Source organism: Orbicella franksi, chromosome 2, assembly GCF_964199315.1.
Source record: "Orbicella franksi chromosome 2, jaOrbFran1.1, whole genome shotgun sequence".
In the NCBI taxonomy this organism is placed as follows: domain Eukaryota; kingdom Metazoa; phylum Cnidaria; class Anthozoa; order Scleractinia; family Merulinidae; genus Orbicella; species Orbicella franksi.
The window spans coordinates 10,832,012-10,854,511 of record NC_138146.1 but is presented as its reverse complement, the minus strand read 5'-3'; the positions used below and the strand labels follow the sequence as shown (position 1 = coordinate 10,854,511).

Here is a 22,500-nt window from a genome sequence, read left to right as displayed (position 1 = left end):
TTACTAATGTAAACGTTAGAACTGTTTCAAATCTAAAGTCGCGTCCCCTCTAAAACATGTCCTAAGAACTAGAAGCGACGATTCGTGACCGCTAATTGAATTTGCTCCTTGTGAAAAACAAAAGTATCAAGTTACCTTTAACTAAAAGTAAAAATATCTCGTTGCATTTGCATACTACGAACTCACGAACTGTTTCAAACCTCAAGGCTCATCTCGTTCACTTAACTAAAATCCTCAGCCTAACCCACAGAAAATGTCGAAGTAAACCCAATATATGAATACTTCCTCCTCTTTTATAGAAGAATGAATACGGCCGTTCTGAACTTTATCGGGATCAGATCTTCTCACATACCATTTACCTTTACAACAAGAAATTTGATTGGCTGTTTATAGTAGATCCAATCTGATTGGTGTGACATACATACATCTCTCACTCACTCACTCACTCACTCACCCATTGACCTATTAAACTGCTACTGCAGAGACGTAAAAACACTCTAGAAATGAAAGCTTCTTTTTTGTTTAATATGCTGGGAACAATAGCCGATAACTTGTAAGCTCTAATTGAATTTACTCCCATATGAAAAATGAAAGTGTAGAGTTACCATTTGTAACTAAAAATAGCAAACATCTCGTGGGAACAAGTGGTGACGATTCGCCAGCTCTAATTGAATTTACTACCTTGTGAAAAACAAGAGTGTCAAATTACCCATTGTGACTAAAAAATAAAAATGTCTCGTTATATTTGCATGCAATAAGAACAAAACAATCGTTACCTGCACTTACTATTGTAAACGTTAGAAATGCTTCAAATCTAAATAGTCTCGTCTCCTCTAAAATATGTCCTAAGAACTAGAACCGACGATTCGTCACCTCTAATTGAATTAACTCCTTGTGAAAAACAAAAGTATCAAGTTACCCTTTGTAATTAAAAATAAAAATATCTCGTGCCATTTACCTACTTCTAACTCATGAACTGTTTCAAAACTCAAGACTCATCTCGTTCATAACTAGCCACCATTACACTGAAAATTATGCACTCTAAAACAACCCAATGTACGTATGTAACTGTCACACTCCCCTCCAAACCGGACTAAAAATCACAAACCGGCAACATACACGTCACTCTTTATTTTTCAACCACCAAAGTCCTTGTGTTTACAGATACCTTGTGTTTCTCACATACCATTTACCTTTACAACAAGAAATTTGATTGGCTGTTCATAGTAGATCCAATCTGATTGGTGTGACATACATACATCTCTCACTCACTCACTCACTCACTCACTCACTCACTCACTCACCCATTGACCCATCCATAACATACCCGACGCGCCGACTAAGACTCAAAACATAGGCACGCAAGGCGTGCAAGAGTTATTTTTTTGTGAACTATAAGTCTCGGAGATAGGAGCATTCATGGAACTGTTTACAGTAATGATTTGGTTGATTTGACAAGTTTTTTTGGTTGCGATGTACAGCAAGAAAGAAACTGAGAGTTTATGATGTACATACGATGTTACATCGGTAATGGTAAGATAACTAAATAGTAAGCCATAAAATGTTTGACTGAACAAACTACAGTAATCTGACACGTCTCCAGATTAATGTAGATACCATCTTATTTTCTAACAGGCAATTTTATTCGTTCTTTGATACAACCCACACTGTGATTGGTCTGACACACGCACATGCATAAATCCCTCACTCACCGATCACGTAGCCCTTCCCCCGGGGGGGGGGGGGACTCCCTTATATGGGCTATATAGGTCTGTGCGGCCCCGAAGGGTATGGTTTTTCAACCGTTTTGGTCATAAATAGGGTATCGATTTTAGCTGATTTTGGTCATTTTGGTCATAAATAGGGTACGGTTTTTTCACTCTAGCCTTGATATGGGTATGCTTTAAGAAGAAGCCACTTTTTCATCATTATCGAAAAGAAAATCAACAAAAGCCCTTCACAAATTTATATGTTAACGGTAATTTAACATTGCCTTGAACTAGGGAGCTAATTATAACGCAGGTCTGAAACAGAGTTTTGATTTTAGGGTCAGGTCGTAAATAGGGTTTCGAATTTTTGGTCAGGTCATAAATAGGGTAAGGAATATCGCAGATTTTGGTCATAAATAGGGTAAGGGTTTTGGGAAGCGGGCCGCACACCCCCAACCAATTTTTCTGGGAGTACCCCCTCGGAAGCCCTTCCAGCCCCCAAGAGGAATTTTTGCTCAAAAATACTCAAGTTAAGAGAACTTTTCGCATTTTATACGAGTCGTAAGTTTACCCTTTTTACACAACACAACGCAACAACACTACTTCACCGAAAATTGACAGAAAGAGAAAAAAACTTCTCTGACACGTTGAAAGTCTGATTTAATTAAATTGCACTTTAACTTGGTGCCACACAGTCTTCAAAGAACATTTGAACAGTTTTCATACTTTTTACCCTTAAAAATATCGGACTGAAAAGAATATCATAAAATGCCCATCAAATAAAAATATTAAACTGCTACTGCAGAGACGTAAAACCACTCTAGAAATGAAAGCTGCTTTTTTGTTTAATATCCTGGGAACAATAGCCGATAACTTGTAAGCTCTAATTGAATTTACTCCCATATGAAAAACAAAAGTGTCGAGTTACCATTTGTAACTAAAAATAGTAAACATCTCGTGGGAACAAATGGTGACGATTCGTCAGCTCTAATTGAATTTACTACCTTGTGAAAAACAAGAGTGTCAAATTACCCATTGTAACTAAAAAATAAAAATATCTCGTTATATTTGCATGCAATAAGAACAAAACAATCGTTACCTGCACTTACTATTGTAAACGTTAAAACTGCTTCAATCTAAATGGTCTCGTCTCCTCTAAAACATGTCCTAAGAACTAGAAGCGACGATTCGTGACCTCTAATTGAATTAACTCCTTGTGAAAAACAAAAGTATCAAGTTACCCTTTGTAATTAAAAATAAAAATATCTCGTGCCATTTGCCTACTACTCATGAAATGCTTCAAAACTCAAGACTCATCTCGTTCATAACTAGCCACCATTACACTGAAAATTATGCACTCTAAAACAACCCAATGTACGTATGTAACTGTCACACTCCCCTCCAAACCGGACTAAAAATCACAAACCGGCAACATACACGTCACTCTTTACTTTTCAATTACCAAAGTCCTTGTGTTTATACATACCTTGTGTTTCTCACGTACCATTTACCTTTACAACAAGAAATTTGATTGGCTGTTCATAGTAGATCCAATCTGATTGGTGTGACATACATACATCTCTCACTCACTCACTCACTCACTCACTCACCCATTGACCCGTCCATAACATACCCGACGCGCCGACTAAGAGGTATTTTTTTTACAAAAAAATAACTCAAAAAGACTCAAAAATTGAAATATGGCGGGAAAGGAATTGGTCCCAGGCCTTATGTCTACCTGCGCATACATTCATATTTTTGTGAGCAGGACTTTTTGAGTTATTTTTTTGTAAAAAAAATACCTCTTAGTCGGCGCGTCGGGTATGTTATGGACGGGTCAATGGGTGAGTGAGTGAGTGAGTGAGTGAGTGAGTGAGAGATGTATGTATGTCACACCAATCAGCTTGGATCTACTATGAACAGCCAATCAAATTTCTTGTTGTAAAGGTAAATGGTACGTGAGAAACACAAGGTATGTATAAACACAAGGACTTTGGTAATTGAGAAATAAAGAGTGACGTGTATGTTGCCGGTTTGTGATTTTTACTCCGGTTTGGAGGGGAGTGTAACAGTTACATACGTACATTGGGTTGTTTTAGAGTGCATAATTTTCAGTGTAATGGTGGCTGGTTATGAACGAGATGAGTCTTGAGTTTTGAAACAGTTCATGGGTAGTAGGCAAATGGCACGAGATATTTTTATTTTTAATTACAAAGGGTAGCTTGATACTTTTGTTTTTCACAAGGAGTTAATTCAATCAGAGGTGACGAATCGTCGGTTCTAGTTCTTAGGACATGTTTTAGAAGAGACGAGACTATTTAGATTTGAAGCAGTTCTAACGTTTACGATAGTAAGTGAAGGTAACGATTGTTTTGTTCTTATTGCTTTGTTCAAATTTTTTTTTAGTTACAATGGGTAATTTGACACTCTTGTTTTTCACAAGGTAGTAAATTCAATTAGAGCTGACGAATCGTCACCATTTGTTCCCACGAGATGTTTGCTATTTTTAGTTACAAATGGTAACTCTACACTTTCATTTTTCATATGGGAGTAAATTCAATTAGAGCTTACAAGTTATCGGCTATTGTTCCCAGCATATTAAACAAAAAAGAAGCTTTCATTTCTAGAGTGTTTTTACGTCTCTATTTGATGGGCATTTTATGACATTCTTTTCAGTCCGATATTTTTAAAGGTAAAAAGTATTAAAACTGTTCAAATGTTCTTTGAAGATTGTGTGGCACCAAGTTAAAGTGCAATTTAATTAAATCAGAGAGGTTTTTTCTCTTTCTTTCAATTTTCCGTGAAGTAGTGTTGTTGCGTTGTGTTGTGTAAAAAGGGTAAACTTACGACTCGTATGAAATGCGAAAAGTTCTCTTAACTTGAGTATTTTTGAGCAAAAATTCCTCTTGGGGGCTGGAAGGGCTCCCGAGGGGGTACTCCCAGAAAAATTGGTTGGGGGTGTGCGGCCCGCTTCCCAAAACCCTTACCCTATTTATGACCAAAATCTGCGATATTCCTTACCCTATTTATGACCTGACCAAAAATTCGAAACCCTATTTACGACCTGACCCTCAAATCAAAACCCTGTTTCAGACCTGCGTTATAATTAGCTCCCTAGTTCAAACCAATGTTAAATTACCGTAAACATATAAATTTGTGAAGGGCTTTTGTTGATTTTCTTTTCGATAATGATGAAAAAGTGGCTTCTTCTTAAAGCATACCCATATCAAGGCTAGAGTGAAAAAACCGTACCCTATTTATGACCAAAATGACCAAAATCAGCTAAAATCGATACCCTATTTATGACCAAAACGGCTGAAAAACCATACTCTTCGGGGCCGCACAGACCTATATAGCCCATATAAGGAAGTCCCCCCCCCGGGGGGGAAGGGCTACGTGATCGGTGAGTGAGGGAGTTATGTATGTGCGCGTGTCAGACCAATCACAGTGTGGGTTGTATCAAAGAACGAATAAAATTGCCTGTTAGAAAATAAGATGGTATCTACATTAATCTGGAGACGTGTCAGATTACTGTGGTTTGTTCAGTCAAACATTTTAGGGCTTACTATTTAGTTATCTTACCACTACCGATGTAACATTGTATGTACACTCCCAGTTTCTTTCTTGCTGTACATCGCAACCAAAAAAACTTGTCAAATCAACCAAATCATTACTGTAAACAGTTCCATGAATGCTCCTATCTCCGAGACTTATAGTTCACAAAAAAAATAACTCTTGCACGCCTTGCGTGCCTATGTTTATTCGCAGTGAGCAGTATATTTCTTTTTTTGCAGTGTGTTCTCGGTTTTTTATGTCACTCGCAGTGTGCAAGACTTTTTTGTTTGCAATGGAACAATATTCTGTGTATAGTAGGCCATTTATTATTTATCTATTTATCTATTTATTTTCTTTGCAGCGGGCAAGTGCTTTACTTGAAGTACATACATTTACTTTGTTTGCAGTGCAGAATTTAGTTTTATTTGCAGTGCATATATTTCTTTTGTTTGCAGCGCGCATTTTTTCTTTGCAGTCCATTTTTTTGTCCATCGCAGTCCAAAAATATATTTTGTATATAGTGTGCGAGATGTTTCTTTTCTTCTTAGAGTAAAGTATTTTGTATGCAATAAAATATTTTATTTACAGCACTTTCTTTGAAATTAAATGCTTTAATTTCCACAAGTTTGTTCATTTTTTTAATTTGAAGTTCTGTCCCTTATGGGCCACCGTAAAACAACATATCTTCCTTGCATTCTGCAATGATTTTGACACACACTATCGCATGTTCGCATACATTCTTCTCAGAAACAAAACATTGTTATTCCCGAAGTGACGTCAAAAGCCAACTCGTCCCATTCTCCGCTATTCCTCGGTCGTGAACATGGAAAAGGGCAAATTTACAAACTTTAAAAATTCATAGAAAATTAATGAAAATAGCTACAACGATAATTTTTTCGCAGTGGTGATCAGGAGAAAAAGGAAATTTATATTAGCGAGAAAAAAATTTTGGGGTTAGTGGCACTTTAAATAAAAGACGGATGTCCCCTACACAAACAATAACAACTGACTGAACGGCAGCGACGTTTAGACAAACGAGTGTAAAGCAAACAAATGCCCAAACACTAGCTAGGCAACCGAACAAACAGATGGTCGAGAGTATAGGCAGACGCTCGCTGTCCAAGTAGTAAAAAGCAGTTTAAGCAGCAACGGCAACAACGCCAGAGACAATGTTGATTAAAAAACGACTTAATATTCAACCTACGAATCTCGCGAGAATTTAGATTCATTCAATTTGTCTATACTGTCAGAAATATCCCAAACAGAATATGTAAGACCACTTCAAAATTCGATAGAGAAATTTTAAAAGTTGGCCGTCGTATAGTTCACGCTCTCTCGAATATGTAGAGTGTGACTATTTCACGTTGTTGTTTTGTGACCTTTTGTAAACAACGGCAAAGAAATGAACGAGCAATTATAACGCAAGCTTACACAGCCATTGTATTCGTTGCCGTTACCGTTGAAGTTTGCTTAATTTAACTTCCTAAAACCGAATAAACGGCAAAATAATGAACAGCCAGGCGGCTGAGAGTGCAGAAAACATTTCTAGTCTTTGTATTTATGTTTTTCTCTTCGTTGCCCTTTTGTTTTATGTTTTATTATTTCATTGTTCCTGTATGTTCCCCTAAGGGATGGCAGCCTATTATTCAACTATATTCCTTATCTTCGGTTTGTACTCATGGTATTGTTTTCTTAGTTTCCCTTTATTTTATCACTCCCAGTGTGTTTTGAACCGTTTTGTTTCATTATTTATCTTTTATATGTCTACTGGGCTTAGGTCCTAGATTTCTTTTTTTTTCTTTCTACCCACGGTAGCCTGAAAGGGTGTCTAATGCCCTCGCCCGACTACTGGTGCTCAGGCTACCATTCCTTGGGTGGTTTCCTCGTTTTTTTGTTTTTCTCTTTTTTTCTAATCGACATTTTATTATCTTTTTTTAACAGTACAATTAAAAAAAATTACTTACAATACTACTTACACTAATAGCAATACACTATATCACTTACGGCTAATTACATAACTTACTTACGGTACTTTCGATACTGGTTACTTACACCTCTGCCAATTCCAATACTATTTAACCGCGCGGCCACGGGCCGAGCGCGGTTCATGTTCTACCCGTGGTTTATTTTTTTTTACCGCGCGACCATGGGCCGAGCGCGGTTCACGTTCTAGCCGTGGTTTAGTAACCGCGCGGCCATGGGCCGAGCGCGGTTCATGGTTTACCTGTGGTTTATTATTTTTAACCGCGCGGCCATGGGCCGAGCGCGGTTCTAGGTTTACCCGGGTTTATTTTTTTTTCTTTTTTGTCGGTGACCAGACCCAAGCTCCCTCTCGGCCAAATTTTGAGTCACGCAACGTGTGATGTTTTTCCGCCAGAAGCTGTAAAAACATAAATACGCGGACAATTTTAGGGATATTGTTTTCTTTTTTTGTATATTTTCTTTTCGTTTTATCGAAGCGTTGGATTCAAAGGGAATAATAAATACGCTAAAAAAAGGTATTACGTCAGCCATGGAATGCGTTGACGTTGCAGCTTTCACTTTCGCTACGTGACAAATAAGATCGTGTTTACTTCGCAAGTTTATTTCGGCAGAAGCGACGGTCATTAATTTATTTGCAATTTTGCAAGCATTTCTTGCGGATTTAGGCAAATGAAGTAAATTCTTTGGCTGTTTCATCGCAGCCAGTTCGGTAATCAGAAGGAAAATTAAATATTTGCAAGCTAAGCAAAGAACATGTCACAACATGCAAGGATTGCGTCATTGGTAGGGAAATAACCACCGTACTAAAGATAGCCGTGGATAACGCAATTCCTGAATTATGTGACTCGTTAGACTTTTTTGCTAGCCCTTTCCTTAGGGGAAAAAACAATTAAATTTAATCTTGACTTTTAAGAAAGAAAGCTGTTGTTAATAGCGTTCGTATCTTTATTCCCATACATATGCCGAAGAAAGTTCCAGATTAAGACTATTACGTCATCGGAGATTTCACAACGGCTACGACTGATGGTGCAGTAATACAGTTTGTGTTGATCAAGTGATGTGATGTCTAGAGAAACCGATGAATCATCAAGGATTGCTTTAGAATGTGCACTCCGTTGCGACTGTAGTGCTAAGGAAACAGTTAAATTTTAAAAGCGCGGTTATAAGATCTAACAGATCCTCTTTTTTTTTTTTGTCGGAGACCAGACGCAGATCTCCACTCGGCCAACTTTGAATTACGCAATCTGTAATGTTTACTCCCCAAACCTTGTTTCTTCAGGGTCAACAGAAATCTCAGATTACAAAATCACGCCGAACCTACACGTTGCAAAAAAATCTCTTCAAAACCCTGACATCGAAGCGATATATCACTTTAGCGTTAATAGCTACCACACATCGGCAGAAGGTAAATCTATTCCTTAACAATCCAGCTTTATCGTGCTAAAATTTCAGCGAAATCGAACAAAACCAGAATTAATTAGATTTTTTTTTGTGACCTCACTCCCCAGACTTGACCTAACAAAGGAAGCAACGGTCGCCCATAGCAACCGAAAAACACGAACATAACAAAGCCGACGTTTCGGCCAAAAAACTCCAGAATTATCGCCTGAGAGCTTAAACGTGAATGGGAACATCTTTTTCGAACTTTTTGCAACTCATTTAGACGAAAGAATGGCCTCGACGGGCTACAAAAATGACCAAGAGAAAAAACAGAACAAGACAGCAGAACAAACCGATAATATTTCACCGCGTGGCTTTCGGCACGAAAACGAAAATACAGCTTACTTCTGGATAAATTCAGCCTTAGAAACCACCAACTGGTCCCATATTACTTTCTGTATCCTTACAAATGTCCTGACTTCCATCTCCGAAAGATTTTGCCCCGATTTTGAGCAAATAAACATTTCGCCGACAGCGACCACCATTACGGTGGCTTGCATACTAAATTAGCTAACTTGACAAAATTCTCCCGAGGGGGGAGGATGTGACGAAAAGAGCTGAAAAATGGCCTGTAATTGGCTAATGATGAGATCATCCCACTGTCCAAATTTGGTGAGAATCGAAAGTAACGCCAATTTTCTGTCACGTTTTCAATCTGTAGCCACTGGAGTGACCAAAATCGATACATCGGTCGGGATAGAGTTTCATTATTAAATTACATGACTTGTGTGACTACTTTGCTAGCCCTTTACTCGTGGAAAACACCAATCAAATTTAATCATGTCTTTAAGAAAGAAAGCTGTTGTTAATAGTGTTATTATCGTGTGATTCATATCGTTTATGACCATACATGTCCCGAAGAAAGTTCTAGATTAAGACCATTACGTCATCGGAGATTTGTCAACGGCTACCGCTGATGGTGCAATAATACAGTTTGTGTTAATCAAGTGATGTGATGTCTACAGTAAGAAAAGAATCATCAATGACTGCTTTGAAATGTGCACTACATTCCGACGGTAGTGCTAAGCAAACAGTTAAATTTTAAAAACGCGGCTATAAGATCTAAAAGATCTTCTTGTTAACCGCGCGGCCATGGGCCGAGCGCGGTTCTAGGTTTACCAGGGGTTTATTAACCGCGCGCCCATGGGCCGAGCGCGGTTCTAGGTTTACCCGTGGTTTATTTTTTTTTTTGTCGGTGACCAGACGCAGACCCCCGCTCGGCCAAACTTTGAGTCACGCAACGTGTGATGTTTTTCCGCCAGAAGCTGTTAAAACATAAATACACGGACAATTTTACGGATATTGTTTTCTTTTTTGTGGGTGAAATATATTTTCTTTTCGTTTTATCAAGGCGTTGGATTCAAAGGGAATAATAAATACGCTGAAAAAAGGTATTACGTCAGCCATGGAATGCGCTGACGTTGCAGCTTTCACTTTCGCTACGTGACAAATAAGATCGTGTTTACTTTGCAAGTTTATTTCGGCAGAAGCGACGGTCATTAATTTATTTGTAATTTTCCCAGTATTTCTTGCGGTTTTAGGCAAATGAGGTAAATCCTTTGACTGTTTCATCGCAGCGAGTTCATAGATCGGAAGGAAAATTAAATATTTGCAAGGCAAGCAAAGAACGTGTCAGAACGTGCAAAGATTACGTCATTGATAGGGAAATAACCACCGTACTAAAGATAGCCGTAGATAACGCATTTCTTGAATTATGTGACTCGTGTGACTTCTTTGCTAACCCTTAACTCAAGGGAAAAAAACAATTAAATTTAATCGTGACTTTAAAGAAAGAAAGCGGTTTGTAATAGTGTTCGTATCTTCATGCCCATACATATACCGAAGAAAGTTCCAGATTAAGACTATTACGTCATCGGAGATGTCACAACGGCTACGACTGATGGTGCGATAATAGAGTTTGTGTTGATCAAGTGCTGTGATGTCTACAGTAATCAATGAATCATCAAAGATTGCTTTGGAATATGCACTGCGTTGCGATTGTAGTACTAAGAAAACAGTTAAATTTTAAAAGCGCGGTTATAAGATCTAACAGATCTTCTTGTTATTTTTTTTTTTTGTCGGTGACCAGACGCAGACCTCCGCTCGGCCAAATTTGGAGTCACGCAACGTGTGATGTTTTTGCGGCAGAAGCTGTTAAAACAAATACACGGACAATTTTACGGATATTGTTTGCTTTTTTGTGGAAAAAATATATTTTCTTTTCGTTTTATCAAAGCGTTGGATTTAAAGGGAATAATAAACACGCTAAAAAAAGGTATTACGTCAGCCATGGAATGCGTTGACGTTGCAGCTTTCACTTTCGCTACGTGACAAATAAGATCGTGTTTACTTTGCAAGTTTATTTCGCCAGAAGCGACGTTCATTAATTTATTTGTAACTTTGCGAGTATTTCTTGTGATTTTAGGCAAATGAAGTAAATTCTTTGGCTGTTTCATCGCAGCAAGTTCATAGATCGGAAGGAAAATTAAATATTTGCAAGCCAAGCAACGAACTTGTCAGAACGTGCAAGGATTACGTCATTGGTAGGGAAATAACCACCGTACTAAAGATAGCCGTGGATAACGCAATTCTTGAATTATGTGACTTGTGTGACTTCTTTGCTAGTCCTTTACTCAAGGGAAAAAACAATTTAATTTAATCGTGATTTTTAAGAAAGAAAGCTGTTGTTAATAGTGTTGGTATCTTCATGCCCATACGTATCCCGAAGAAAGTTCCAGATTAAGACTATTACGTCATCGGAGATTTTACACCGGTTACGACTGATGGTGCAATAATACAGTTTGTGTTGATCAGGTAATGTGGTGTCTACAGTAATCAATGAATCATCAAGGATTGCTTTGGAATGTACACTGCGTTGCGACTGTAGTGCTAAGAAAACAGTTCAATTTTAAAAGCGGGTTATAAGATCTAACAGATCTTCTTGTTTTTTAACCGCGCGGCCATGGGCCGAGCGCGGTTATAGGTTTACCCGTGGTTTATTTTTTTTTTTTGTCGGTGACCAGACGCAGACCTCCGCTCGGCCAAACTTTGAGTCACGCAACGTGTGATGTTTTTCCGCCAGAAGCTGTTAAAACATAAATGCACGGACAATTTTACGGATATTGTTTTCTTTTTTGTGGGTAAAATACATTTTCTTTTTCAAAGCGTTGGATTTAAAGGGAATAATAAATACGCTGAAAAAAGGTATTACGTCAGCCATGGAATGCGTCGACGTTGCAGCTTTCACTTTCGCTACGTGACAAATAAGATCGTGTTTACTTTGCAAGTTTATTTCGCCAGAAGCGACGGTCATTAATTTATTTGTAATTTTCCCAGTATTTCTTGCGGTTTTAGGCAAATGAAGTAAATTCTTTGGCTGTTTCATCGCAGCGAGTTCATAGATCGGAAGGAAAATTAAATATTTGCAAGCCAAGCAAAGAACTTGTCAGAACGTGCAAAGATTACGTCATTGATAGGGAAATAACCACCGTACTAAAGATAGCCGTAGATAACGCAATTCTTGAATTATGTGACTTGTGTGACTTCTTTGCTAACCCTTAACTCAAGGGAAAAAAACAATTAAATTTAATCGTGACTTTAAAGAAAGAAAGCGGTTTGTAATAGTGTTCGTATCTTCATGCCCGTACATATCCCGAAGAAAGTTCCAGATTAAGACTATTACGTCATCGGAGATGTCACAACGGCTACGACTGATGGTGCGATAATAGAGTTTGCGTTGATCAAGTGCTGTGATGTCTACAGTAATCAATGAATCATCAGAGATTGCTTTGGAATATGCACTGCGTTGCGACTGTAGTACTAAGAAAACAGTTAAATTTTAAAAGCGCGGTTATAAGATCTAACAGATCTTCTTGTGTGTTTTTGTCGGTGACCAGACGAGGACCTCCGCTCGGCCAAATTTTGAGTCGCGCAACGTGTGATGTTTTTGCGGCAGAAGCTGTTAAAACATAAATACACGGACAATTTTACGGATATTGTTTGCTTTTTTGTGGAAAAAATATATTTTCTTTTCGTTTTATCAAAGCGTCGGATTTAAAGGGAATAATAAACACGCTGAAAAAAGGTATTACGTCAGCCATGGAATGCGTCGACGTTGCAGCTTTCACTTTCGCTACGTGACAAATAAGATCGTGTTTACTTTGCAAGTTTATTTCGCCAGAAGCGACGTTCATTAATTTATTTGTAACTTTGCGAGTATTTCTTGTGGTTTTAGGCAAATGAAGTAAATTCTTTGGCTGTTTCATCGCAGCAAGTTCATAGATCGGAAGAAAAATTAAATATTTGCAAGCCAAGCAACGAACTTGTCAGAACGTGCAAGGATTACGTCATTGGTAGGGAAATAACCACCGTACTAAAGATAGCCGTGGATAACGCAATTCTTGAATTATGTGACTTGTGTGACTTCTTTGCTAGCCCTTTACTCAAGGGAAAAAAACAATTTAATTTAATCGTGATTTTTAAGAAAGAAAGCTGTTGTTAATAGTGTTCGTATCTTCATGCCCATACGTATCCCGAAGAAAGTTCCAGATTAAGACTATTACCTCATCGGAGATTTCACACCGGTTACGACTGATGGTGCAATAATACAGTTTGTGTTGATCAAGTAATGTGGTGTCTACAGTAATCAATGAATCATCAAGGATTGCTTTGGAATGTACACTGCGTTGCGACTGTAGTGCTAAGAAAACAGTTCAATTTTAAAAGCGCGGTTATAAGATCTAACAGATCTTCTTGTTTTAGTTTTGTCGGTGACCACACCCAAACTTCCACTCGGCCAAATTTTGAATGACGCAATCTGTGGTGTTTACTCGCCAAAAGCTGTTGAAACATTAGTACAAGGACAATGTTACGTTTATTGTTTTCTTTACTTTGGGTAAAATATATTTTCTTTTGGTTTTATCGAAGCGTTGGATTCGAAGGGAAATAATAAATACGCTAAAAAAAAAGGCATTACGTCAGCCATGGAATGCGCTGACCTTGCAGCTTTCATTTTCGCTACGTGACGAATAAAATCGTGTTTACTTTGCAAGTTTATTTCGACAGAAGCGACGGTCATCAATTTATTTGCAATTTTGCGAGTATTTCTTGTGGTTTTAGGCAAATGAAGTAAATTCTTTGGCTCTTTAATCGCAGCGAGTTTGGTGATCAGAAGGAAAATTAAATATTTGCAAGCCAAGCAAAGAACATGTCAGAACACGCAAGGATTACGTCATTGGTAGGGAAATAACCACCGTACTAAAGGTAGCCGTGGATAACGGAAGTCTTGAATTGTGACTCGTGTGACTACTTTGCTAGCCCTTTACTCGTGGAAAACACCAATTTAATTTAATCATGACTTTTAAGAAAGAAAGCTGTTCTTAATTGTGTTCATATCTTTCATGCCCATACATATCCCGAAGAAAGTTCCAGATTAAGACCATAACGTCATAACGTCAGCCAGCAACTGGTCCCAAATTACTTTCTGTATCCTTACAAATGTCCTGACTTCCATCTCCGAAAGATTTTGCCCCGATTTTGAGCAAATAAACATTTGGTCCACGGCGACCGCCATTACGGTGGCTTGCATACTAAATTAGCTAACTTGACAAAATTCTCCCGAGGGGAGGGGATATGACGAAAAGAGCTGAAAAATGGTCTGTAATTGGCTAATGATGAGATCATCCCACTGTCCAAATTTGGTGAGAGTCGAAAGTAACGCCAATTTTCTGTCACGTTTTCAATCTGTGGTCACTGGAGTGACCAAAATCGATACATCGGTCGGGATAGAGTTTCATTATTAAATTATATGACTTGTGTGACTACTTTGCTAGCCCTTTACTCGTGGAAAACACCAATCAAATTTAATGATGACTTTTAAGAAGGAAAGCTGTTGTTAATAGTGTTGTTATCGTGTCGTTCATATCGTTCATGTCCATACATATCCCGAAGAAAGTTTTAGATTAAGACCGTTACGTCATCGGAGATTTGTCAACGGCTACCACTGATGGTGTAACAATACAGTTTGTGTTGATCAAGTGATGTGATGTCTACAGTAAGAAAAGAATCATCAATGACTGCTTTGGAATGTGCACTGCGTTCCGACGGTAGTGCTAAGCAAACAGTTAAATTTTAAAAGCGCTGTTATAAGATCTAACACATCTTCCTGTTAACCGCGTGGCCATGGGCCGAGCGCGGTTCATGGTTTACCCGTGTTTTTTTTTGTAGATTTGTCGGCGACCAGACCAAAGCTTCCACTCGGCCAAATTTTGAGTCACGCAACCTGTGATGTTTACTCGCCAAAAGCTGTTGAAACATTAATAGATCTCATCTCCGATACTGACTTTCGCGGGAAAAAATTAAAAACCCAGCGCTCGTCAAAAATTATATTTTTTCATCAGAAATTTAGCTCGGAACATATACATATTTATATTCCTTTGAATCGTCGATGAAGTGACGTTTTCCGGATATTTTTTCCTTCGTCAACAAAAACCTCCGATTACAAAATCACGCCAAACCAAAACGTTGCAAAAAAATCTCTTCAAAACCCTGACTTCGAAGCGATATAACACTTCGGCGTTAATAGTTACCACACATCGGCAGACGGTAAATCTATTTCTTAACAATCCAGCTTTATCGTTGTAATATATTCGTAACCGGAAGTTGTGTTAAGCTGTTGTATTACCCAAGATGCTTAGAGAATAAAGTTGTTGTGTTGAGCAAGCCTCGTGAACTTGTGTTGTTATGTCACCAAGCCATACTTTTGCTAGTATGTTTCATTTTGGCGACGAGAATGGGATACTCTACATGCACGAAGACGCATGAGAAATCCAGTGAAGTTTTTATTTTCTCCGTGTGAGGAAAAAGGTTTGTTTTCGACCGAGGCAACCTGATCAAAGTTTGAGCACGTGCTATCAAAATGGCAGGAATTGGACCGTTTGGTCGTGTCGGCGAGTTCAGCCCTAAACGAGAGACTTTTCGTTCCTTTGTGGAAAGAATGGAAATGTTCTTCATGGCAAATAATACCATGGAAGAAACAGGCGAGGGTAAAGAGGAAGCCAATCTCGCAGTTAAAATAGAAAACGTGCTATCTTTCTGACTGAGATTTGACCCGAAGCATATTCTACCCTGAGCAATCTGCTGGCGCCAGTGAAACCAAAAGACACTCCATTTGCGGACATTGTCAAAGCATTAGAGAAACATTACAATCCAGCGCCATTGGAGATAGCAGAAAGTTTTCATTTTGGAACTCGCTATCAAAAACAAGACGAATCCATCAGACTTTATTGTGGCCTTGAAGAAGTTATCCATTCATTGTAACTATGGGGGGTTCCTCAACCGAGCTCTGAGAGACCGTTTTGTGTGCGGATTGAACAATCCCAAAATACAGAAAAAACTTTTGAACACCGAGGATCTTTCTTTTGAGAAAGTGTGCCAGATTGCAAAGTCAATGGAGATGCCAGAGAAGAACACCCAAGAATTCCGTCCTGTCAGTGCAAGTGATGACAGCCAAGGCATAGTAAATAAACTGGAAACTGTAAACACTAAGGAACCCTCATGTTACCGGTGTGGTGGTAAGCATGCTGCACCTAAGTGTAAATTTAAGTCAGCAGAATGCTACAAATGTAGCAAAGTAGGTCACCTTGCATCAGTTTGTCGCAGTAAAGATGTTGAGTCTAGCATGAAAACAAAACAACCAGGAGCTATAGGTAATGTTCATAGTGTGTTAGAATCAAACACAGAAGGTTGTGATGATAATGATGAGTTAGGTATTTATTCCATGTATGCAGTTGGTACAGATAATCCTACCAACAAAAGTTATACTGTAGAAATGACCATAAATGGTTCACCATGTGCAATGGAAGTAGACACTGCAGCTGATTACTCAATAATGAGTAAGAGCACACATTTTCAGAAATTCAGTAATTTTCCACTTCGTCTGTCAAAAGTTGAATTGAAAACCTATACAGGTGAAACCCTTACAGTGTGTGGTGAAATGCTGTGTGATGTAGTGTACAAGGGTCATGAATATACATTGCCAATTATTGTAGCTGATTATGAGAAGAAGCCTACTTTGCTGGGAAGAAATTGGTTAAACCATATAAGGCTTGAGTGGGGTGAAATATCTAGTTTAACAAGATCCGAGTTGGAAAGTGCCAAACGTCAACTTGATAGTTTACTAGTTAAACACAGTGAGTTGTTAAAAGATAGCTATGAGGGCATGAAAGGGTTGGAAGCACACATCACCATGAAAGATGGTGCAAAGCCCATATTTATTAAGCCACGTAGGGTTCCATATGCACTGAAAGATGAAGTTGAAAAGGAGTTGGATAAATTAGAGAAAAATGGGGTAATCGTTAAAACTGACAGATCAGACTGGGCAAGCCCAATAGTAGTTGTGCCAAAAGCTGACAAATCGGTTAGAATTTGTGGGGACTACAAAGTAACTATCAACACAGCTGTTGAAGATGAGCAGTATCCCCTTCCCTCCCAACAGGACTTGTATGCTGCCCTCTCGGGATCAAAATTTTTCAGCAAACTTGATTTGTCGCATGCATATGCTCAGCTAAGTGTTGACAAAGCAAGTCGTGAGTACCTGACAATTAGCACACACAAGGGACTCTATTCCTACACCAAATTACCATATGGGGTTAAATCAGCACCTAAAATATTCCAAGCTAAAATGAATATGATTTTGCAAGGAGTAGAAAAATGTGTGTGTAAGCAGGATGACATTCTTATTGGTTGTGTCAGTTGGCAGGAGAATATCAAAATCCTGGCTGAGGTATTGGAGAGATTGCTTAAATATAACCTGCATTTGAAGATGGCAAAGTGTGAATTTCTGAAGAGGGAAGTTGTCTATTTGGGTTTGAAGATAGATGTCGAAGGTTTGCATCCAGTTGAGGAAAAAGTGGATGCTGTAAAAAGGGCACCAGTACCACAAAACGTCAGTGAGTTGAGATCTTTTTTGGGCATGGTCCAGTACTATCACCCATTTCTACCAGATTTGGCAACCACACTAGCACCATTACATGAGCTCCTCAGAAAGGGTGTCCAGTGGACATGGACAAAAGAGTGTCAGCAAGCATACGAAGCTTGTAAACAAGGTCTCACCAGTGATGCACTGTTGATGCATTATGATGGGGACCGTGAACTGAGACTTGCTTGTGATGCGTCCAGCTATGGAATTGGAGCAGTTATTGGCCATGTGATGGATGATGGCCAGGAGAGGCCAATAGCCTATGCCTCTCGGACACTGAGTTCAAGTGAAAGGAACTATGCACAAATTGAGCGTGAAGCATTATCAATTGTTTTTGGTGTAAAAAAATTTCACCAGTTTTTGTATTGGCGTAGATTTACCCTGATCACTGATCACAAACCATTGTTGGCAATTTTCAATCCCAAATCCGCTATCCCCACACTAGCAGCAGCTCGAGTGCAGAGGTGGGCTCTAGTACTTTCAGCGTATGACTATGAGATTGAATACAAAAGATCTGAAGACCATGCCAACTGTGATGCTCTCTCAAGGCTACCACATGAGGACTCCACAGTGGGAAGTGAGGGTGTGGTCTACAGTGTGAGTGTAATTGATGATGATTTTCCAATCACTGCAGAAGATATAGGAAAGGCAACCCTTGTAGATCCTGTACTTGGTAAGGTACATCAATTTGTGATGTCAGGTTGGCCAGAAGGGTGTCCTGATGAGACCCTCAAACCCTATCATAATAGAAGAAATGAGCTGTCCTGTGAACAGGATTGTGTCCTTTGGGGCTCTAGAGTGATTATTCCACCAATCTTTAGAGCCAAAATGATGGGGCAGTTGCATTGGGAACACCCTGGTATGTGTGGTATGAAAACAATTGCTCATACGTGCATGTTGTGGCCAAAAATGGATCAGGAAATTGAGGAAGCAGTGAGAGTATGTACAGTATGCCAAAATGTTAGAAATGCCCCACCCAGTGCACCCCTTATCCCATGGAAGTGGCCAACTAGACCATTTCAACGGATCCATATTGATTTCTGTCAGAAGGGTAATGATTACTTCCTTGTAGTAATCGATAGCCACTCAAAGTGGATTGAAGTGAAACATAACAGCTCTACAACTACTGAACGGACTATTGATGAGCTCCGTTTAATTTTTGCTACTCATGGTTTACCTGAAGAGGTGGTGTCTGATAACGGACCACAGTTAACGTCCACTTAATTTGCTCAATTCATGCGCAAAAATGGCATCAAGCACACGTTGGTTCCACCCTATCACCCTCAATCTAATGGGGCAGCGGAGAGGTCTGTGAGAGTTGTTAAGGATGCTTTAGTTAAACATGTGCTTGAGGGTAAAGAGGGCATCTCTATGAAACACAGTCTTGCTAATTTTCTATTTCGGTATCGCACAACCCCTCACAGTACAACTGGTGTGACCCCCGCTGAGTTGATGGTGAAGCGTCGCCTAAGAACAAGGTTAATTCTGATTAAGCCTAATCTGGCACAAGTTGTAGAGAATAAGCAAGAGAAACAGAAAATGTATGAGGATTTGAAATGTAAGAGGGAAAGATCATTTGTAAGAAATGACAGGGTGCGGGTACGAAACTCGAGGGCTAATTCTAAGACTGATAAGTGGATTCCAGGCACTATAATTAAAGTTTGTGGGCCCAGAACCTATGTAGTCAGGATAGGACACAAAACCAGATATGTACACACTGATCACATGATAAGAGCACATGATAATGTACCAGATGATGTCAGTGAGCCAGATATCGTGGTGCCTGAATGAAGTGGTCAGACAATAAATGATGAGAATGTGAATCCTCTCGATAGTACTTCTGAACCAAATGTAGATCTGCCTGAAAGCGAGGATACTGTTGTATCTCCTTTAGTTGTAAGTAGTCCACCTACAGTTTTGCGAAGATCTCAAAGAATTAGAAAACCAGTTGTTAAACTTAACCTGTAACTGTAGGTTATCACTTTGTCTTGGGTATAAGTGCATCCTGAAAATCTAGGGGAAAGCAGTGTAATATATTCGTAACCGGAAGCTGTCTTAAGCTGTTGTATTACCCAAGATGCTTAGAGAATAAAGTTGTTGTGTTGAGCAAGCCTCGTGAACTTGTTGAGTTATTTTTTTGTAAAAAAAATACCTCTTAGTCGGCGCGTCGGGTATGTTATGGACGGGTCAATGGGTGAGTGAGTGAGTGAGTGAGTGAGTGAGAGATGTATGTATGTCACACCAATCAGATTGGATCTACTATGAACAGCCAATCAAATTTCTTGTTGTAAAGGCAAATGGTACGTGAGAAACACAAGGTATGTATAAACACAAGGACTTTGGTAATTGAAAAATAAAGAGTGACGTGTATGTTGCCGGTTTGTGATTTTTAGTCCGGTTTGGAGGGGTGTGTGACAGTTACATACGTACATTGGGTTGTTTAGAGTGCATAATTTTCAGTGTAATGGTGGCTAGTTATGAACGAGATGAGTCTTGAGTTTTGAAGCAGTTCATGAGTAGTAGGCAAATGGCACGAGATATTTTTACTTGTAATTACAAAGGGTAACTTGATACTTTTGTTTTTCACAAGGAGTTAATTCAATTAGAGGTCACGAATCGTCGGTTCTAGTTCTTAGAACATGTTTTAGAGGAGACGAGACTATTTAGATTTGATGCAGTTCTAACGTTTACAATAGTAAGTGCAGGTAACGATTGTTTTGTTCTTATTGCATGCAAATTTATCGAGATATTTTTATTTTTTAGTTACAATGGGTAATTTGACACTCTTGTTTTTCACAAGGTAGTAAATTCAATTAGAGCTGACGAATCGTCACCACTTGTTCCCACGAGATGTTTACTATTTTTAGTTACAAATGGTAACTCGACACTTTTGTTTTTCATATGGGAGTAAATTCAATTAGAGCTTACAAGTTATCGGCTATTGTTCCCAGGTTAAACAAAAAAGAAGCTTTCATTTCTAGAGTGTTCTTACGTCTCTGCAGTAGCAGTTTAATATTTTTATTTGATGGGCATTTTATGACATTCTTTTCAGTCCGATATTTTTAAAGGTAAAAAGTATGAAAACTGTTCAAATGTTCTTTGAAGACTGTGTGGCACCAAGTTAAAGTGCAATTTAATTAAATCAGACTTTCAACGTGTCAGAGAGGTTTTTTTCTCTTTCTTTCAATTTTCGGTGAAGTAGTGTTGTTGCGTTGTGTTGTGTAAAAAGGGTAAACTTACGACTCGTATAAAATGCGAAAAGTTCTCTTAACTTGAGTATTTTTGAGCAAAAATTCCTCTTGGGGGCTGGAAGGGCTCCCGAGGGGGTACTCCCAGAAAAATTGGTTGGGGGTGTGCGGCCCGCTTCCCAAAACCCTTACCCTATTTATGACAAAAATCTGCGATATTCCTTACCCTATTTCTGACCTGACCAAAAATTCGAAACCCTATTTACGACCTGACCCTCAAATCAAAACCCTATTTCAGACCTGCGTTATAATTAGCTCCCTAGTTCAAACCAATGTTAAATTACCGTAAACATATAAATTTGTGAAGGGCTTTGATTTTCTTTTCGATAATGATGAAAAAAAGGCTTCTTCTTAAAGCATACTCATATCAAGGCTAGAGTGCAAAAACCGTACCCTATTTATGACCAAAACAGCTGAAAAACCATACCCTTTGGGGCCGCACAGACCTATATAGCCCATATAAGGGAGTCCTCCCCCCGGGGGAAGGGCTAAGTGATCGGTGAGTGAGGGAGTTATGCATGTGCGCGTGTCAGACCAATCACAGTGTGGGTTGTATCAAAGAACGAATAAAATTGCCTGTTAGAAAATAAGATGGTATCTACATTAATCTGGAGACGTGTCAGATTACTGTAGTTTGTTCAGTCAAACATTTTATGGCTTACTATTTAGTTATCTTACCATTACCGATGTAACATCTTATGTACATCATAAACTCCCAGTTTCTTTCTTGCTGTACATCGCATTCAAAAAAACTTGTCAAATCAACCAAATCATTACTGTAAACAGCTCCATGAATGCTCCTATCTCCGAGACTTATAGTTCACAAAAAAATAACTCTTGCACGCCTTACGTGCCTATGTTGTTGTTATGTCACCAAGCCATACTTTTGCTAGTATGTTTCAATCGTGTTAAAATTTCAGCGAAATCGAACAAAACCAGAATTAATTAGAATCTTTTTGTGACCTCACTCCCCAGACTTGACCTAACAAAGGAAGCAACGGTCGCCCATAGCAACCGAAAAACACGAACATAACAAAGCCGACGTTTCGGCCAAAAACTCCAGAATTATCGCCTGAGAGCTTAAACGTGAATGGGAACGTCTTTTTCGAACTTTTTTCAACTGATTTAGACGAAAGACTGGCGTCGGCGGGCTACAAAAAAGACCAAGAGACAGAACAAGACAGCAGAACAAGCCGATAATATTTCATCGCATGGCTTTCGGTACGAAAACGAAAATACAGCTTACTTCTGGATAAATTCAGCCTTAGAAGCCAGCAACCGGTCCCAAATTACTTTCTGTATCCTTACAAATGTCCTGACTTCCATCTTCGAAAGATTTTGCCCCGATTTTGAGCAAATAAACATTTCGTCGACGGTGACCGCCATTACGGTGGCTTGCATACTAAATTTGCTAACTTGACAAAATTCTCCCGAGGGGAGCATATGACGAAAAGAGCTGAAAAATGGTCTGTAATTGGCTAATGATGAGATCATCCCACTGTCCAAATTTGGTGAGAGTCGAAAGTAACGCCAATTTTCTGTCACGTTTTCAATCTGTGGTCACTGGAGTGACCAAAATCGATACATC

General features: G+C 38.9%; 2 protein-coding genes and 1 pseudogene across 3 annotated transcripts in view; 1 reads left to right on the top strand and 2 right to left on the bottom strand.

Annotated features, from left to right (window-relative positions):
* LOC145480039 (uncharacterized) overlaps positions 1-3,986 on the bottom strand; it is a 206,449-nt gene extending 202,463 nt beyond the window's left edge. Inside the window, exon 1 of the mRNA XM_081458537.1 lies at positions 3,481-3,986. The gene's annotated coding sequence lies outside the window, so the exon portion shown is untranslated. The remainder of the gene's footprint in view (positions 1-3,480) is intronic.
* Positions 1-22,500, top strand: part of LOC145480044 (uncharacterized) — a 137,847-nt gene that overhangs the window by 3,609 nt on the left and 111,738 nt on the right. The gene's annotated exons all lie outside the window — the stretch shown is intronic.
* LOC145480087 (uncharacterized) overlaps positions 1-22,500 on the bottom strand; it is a 337,189-nt pseudogene that overhangs the window by 228,799 nt on the left and 85,890 nt on the right. The window lies entirely within an intron of this gene.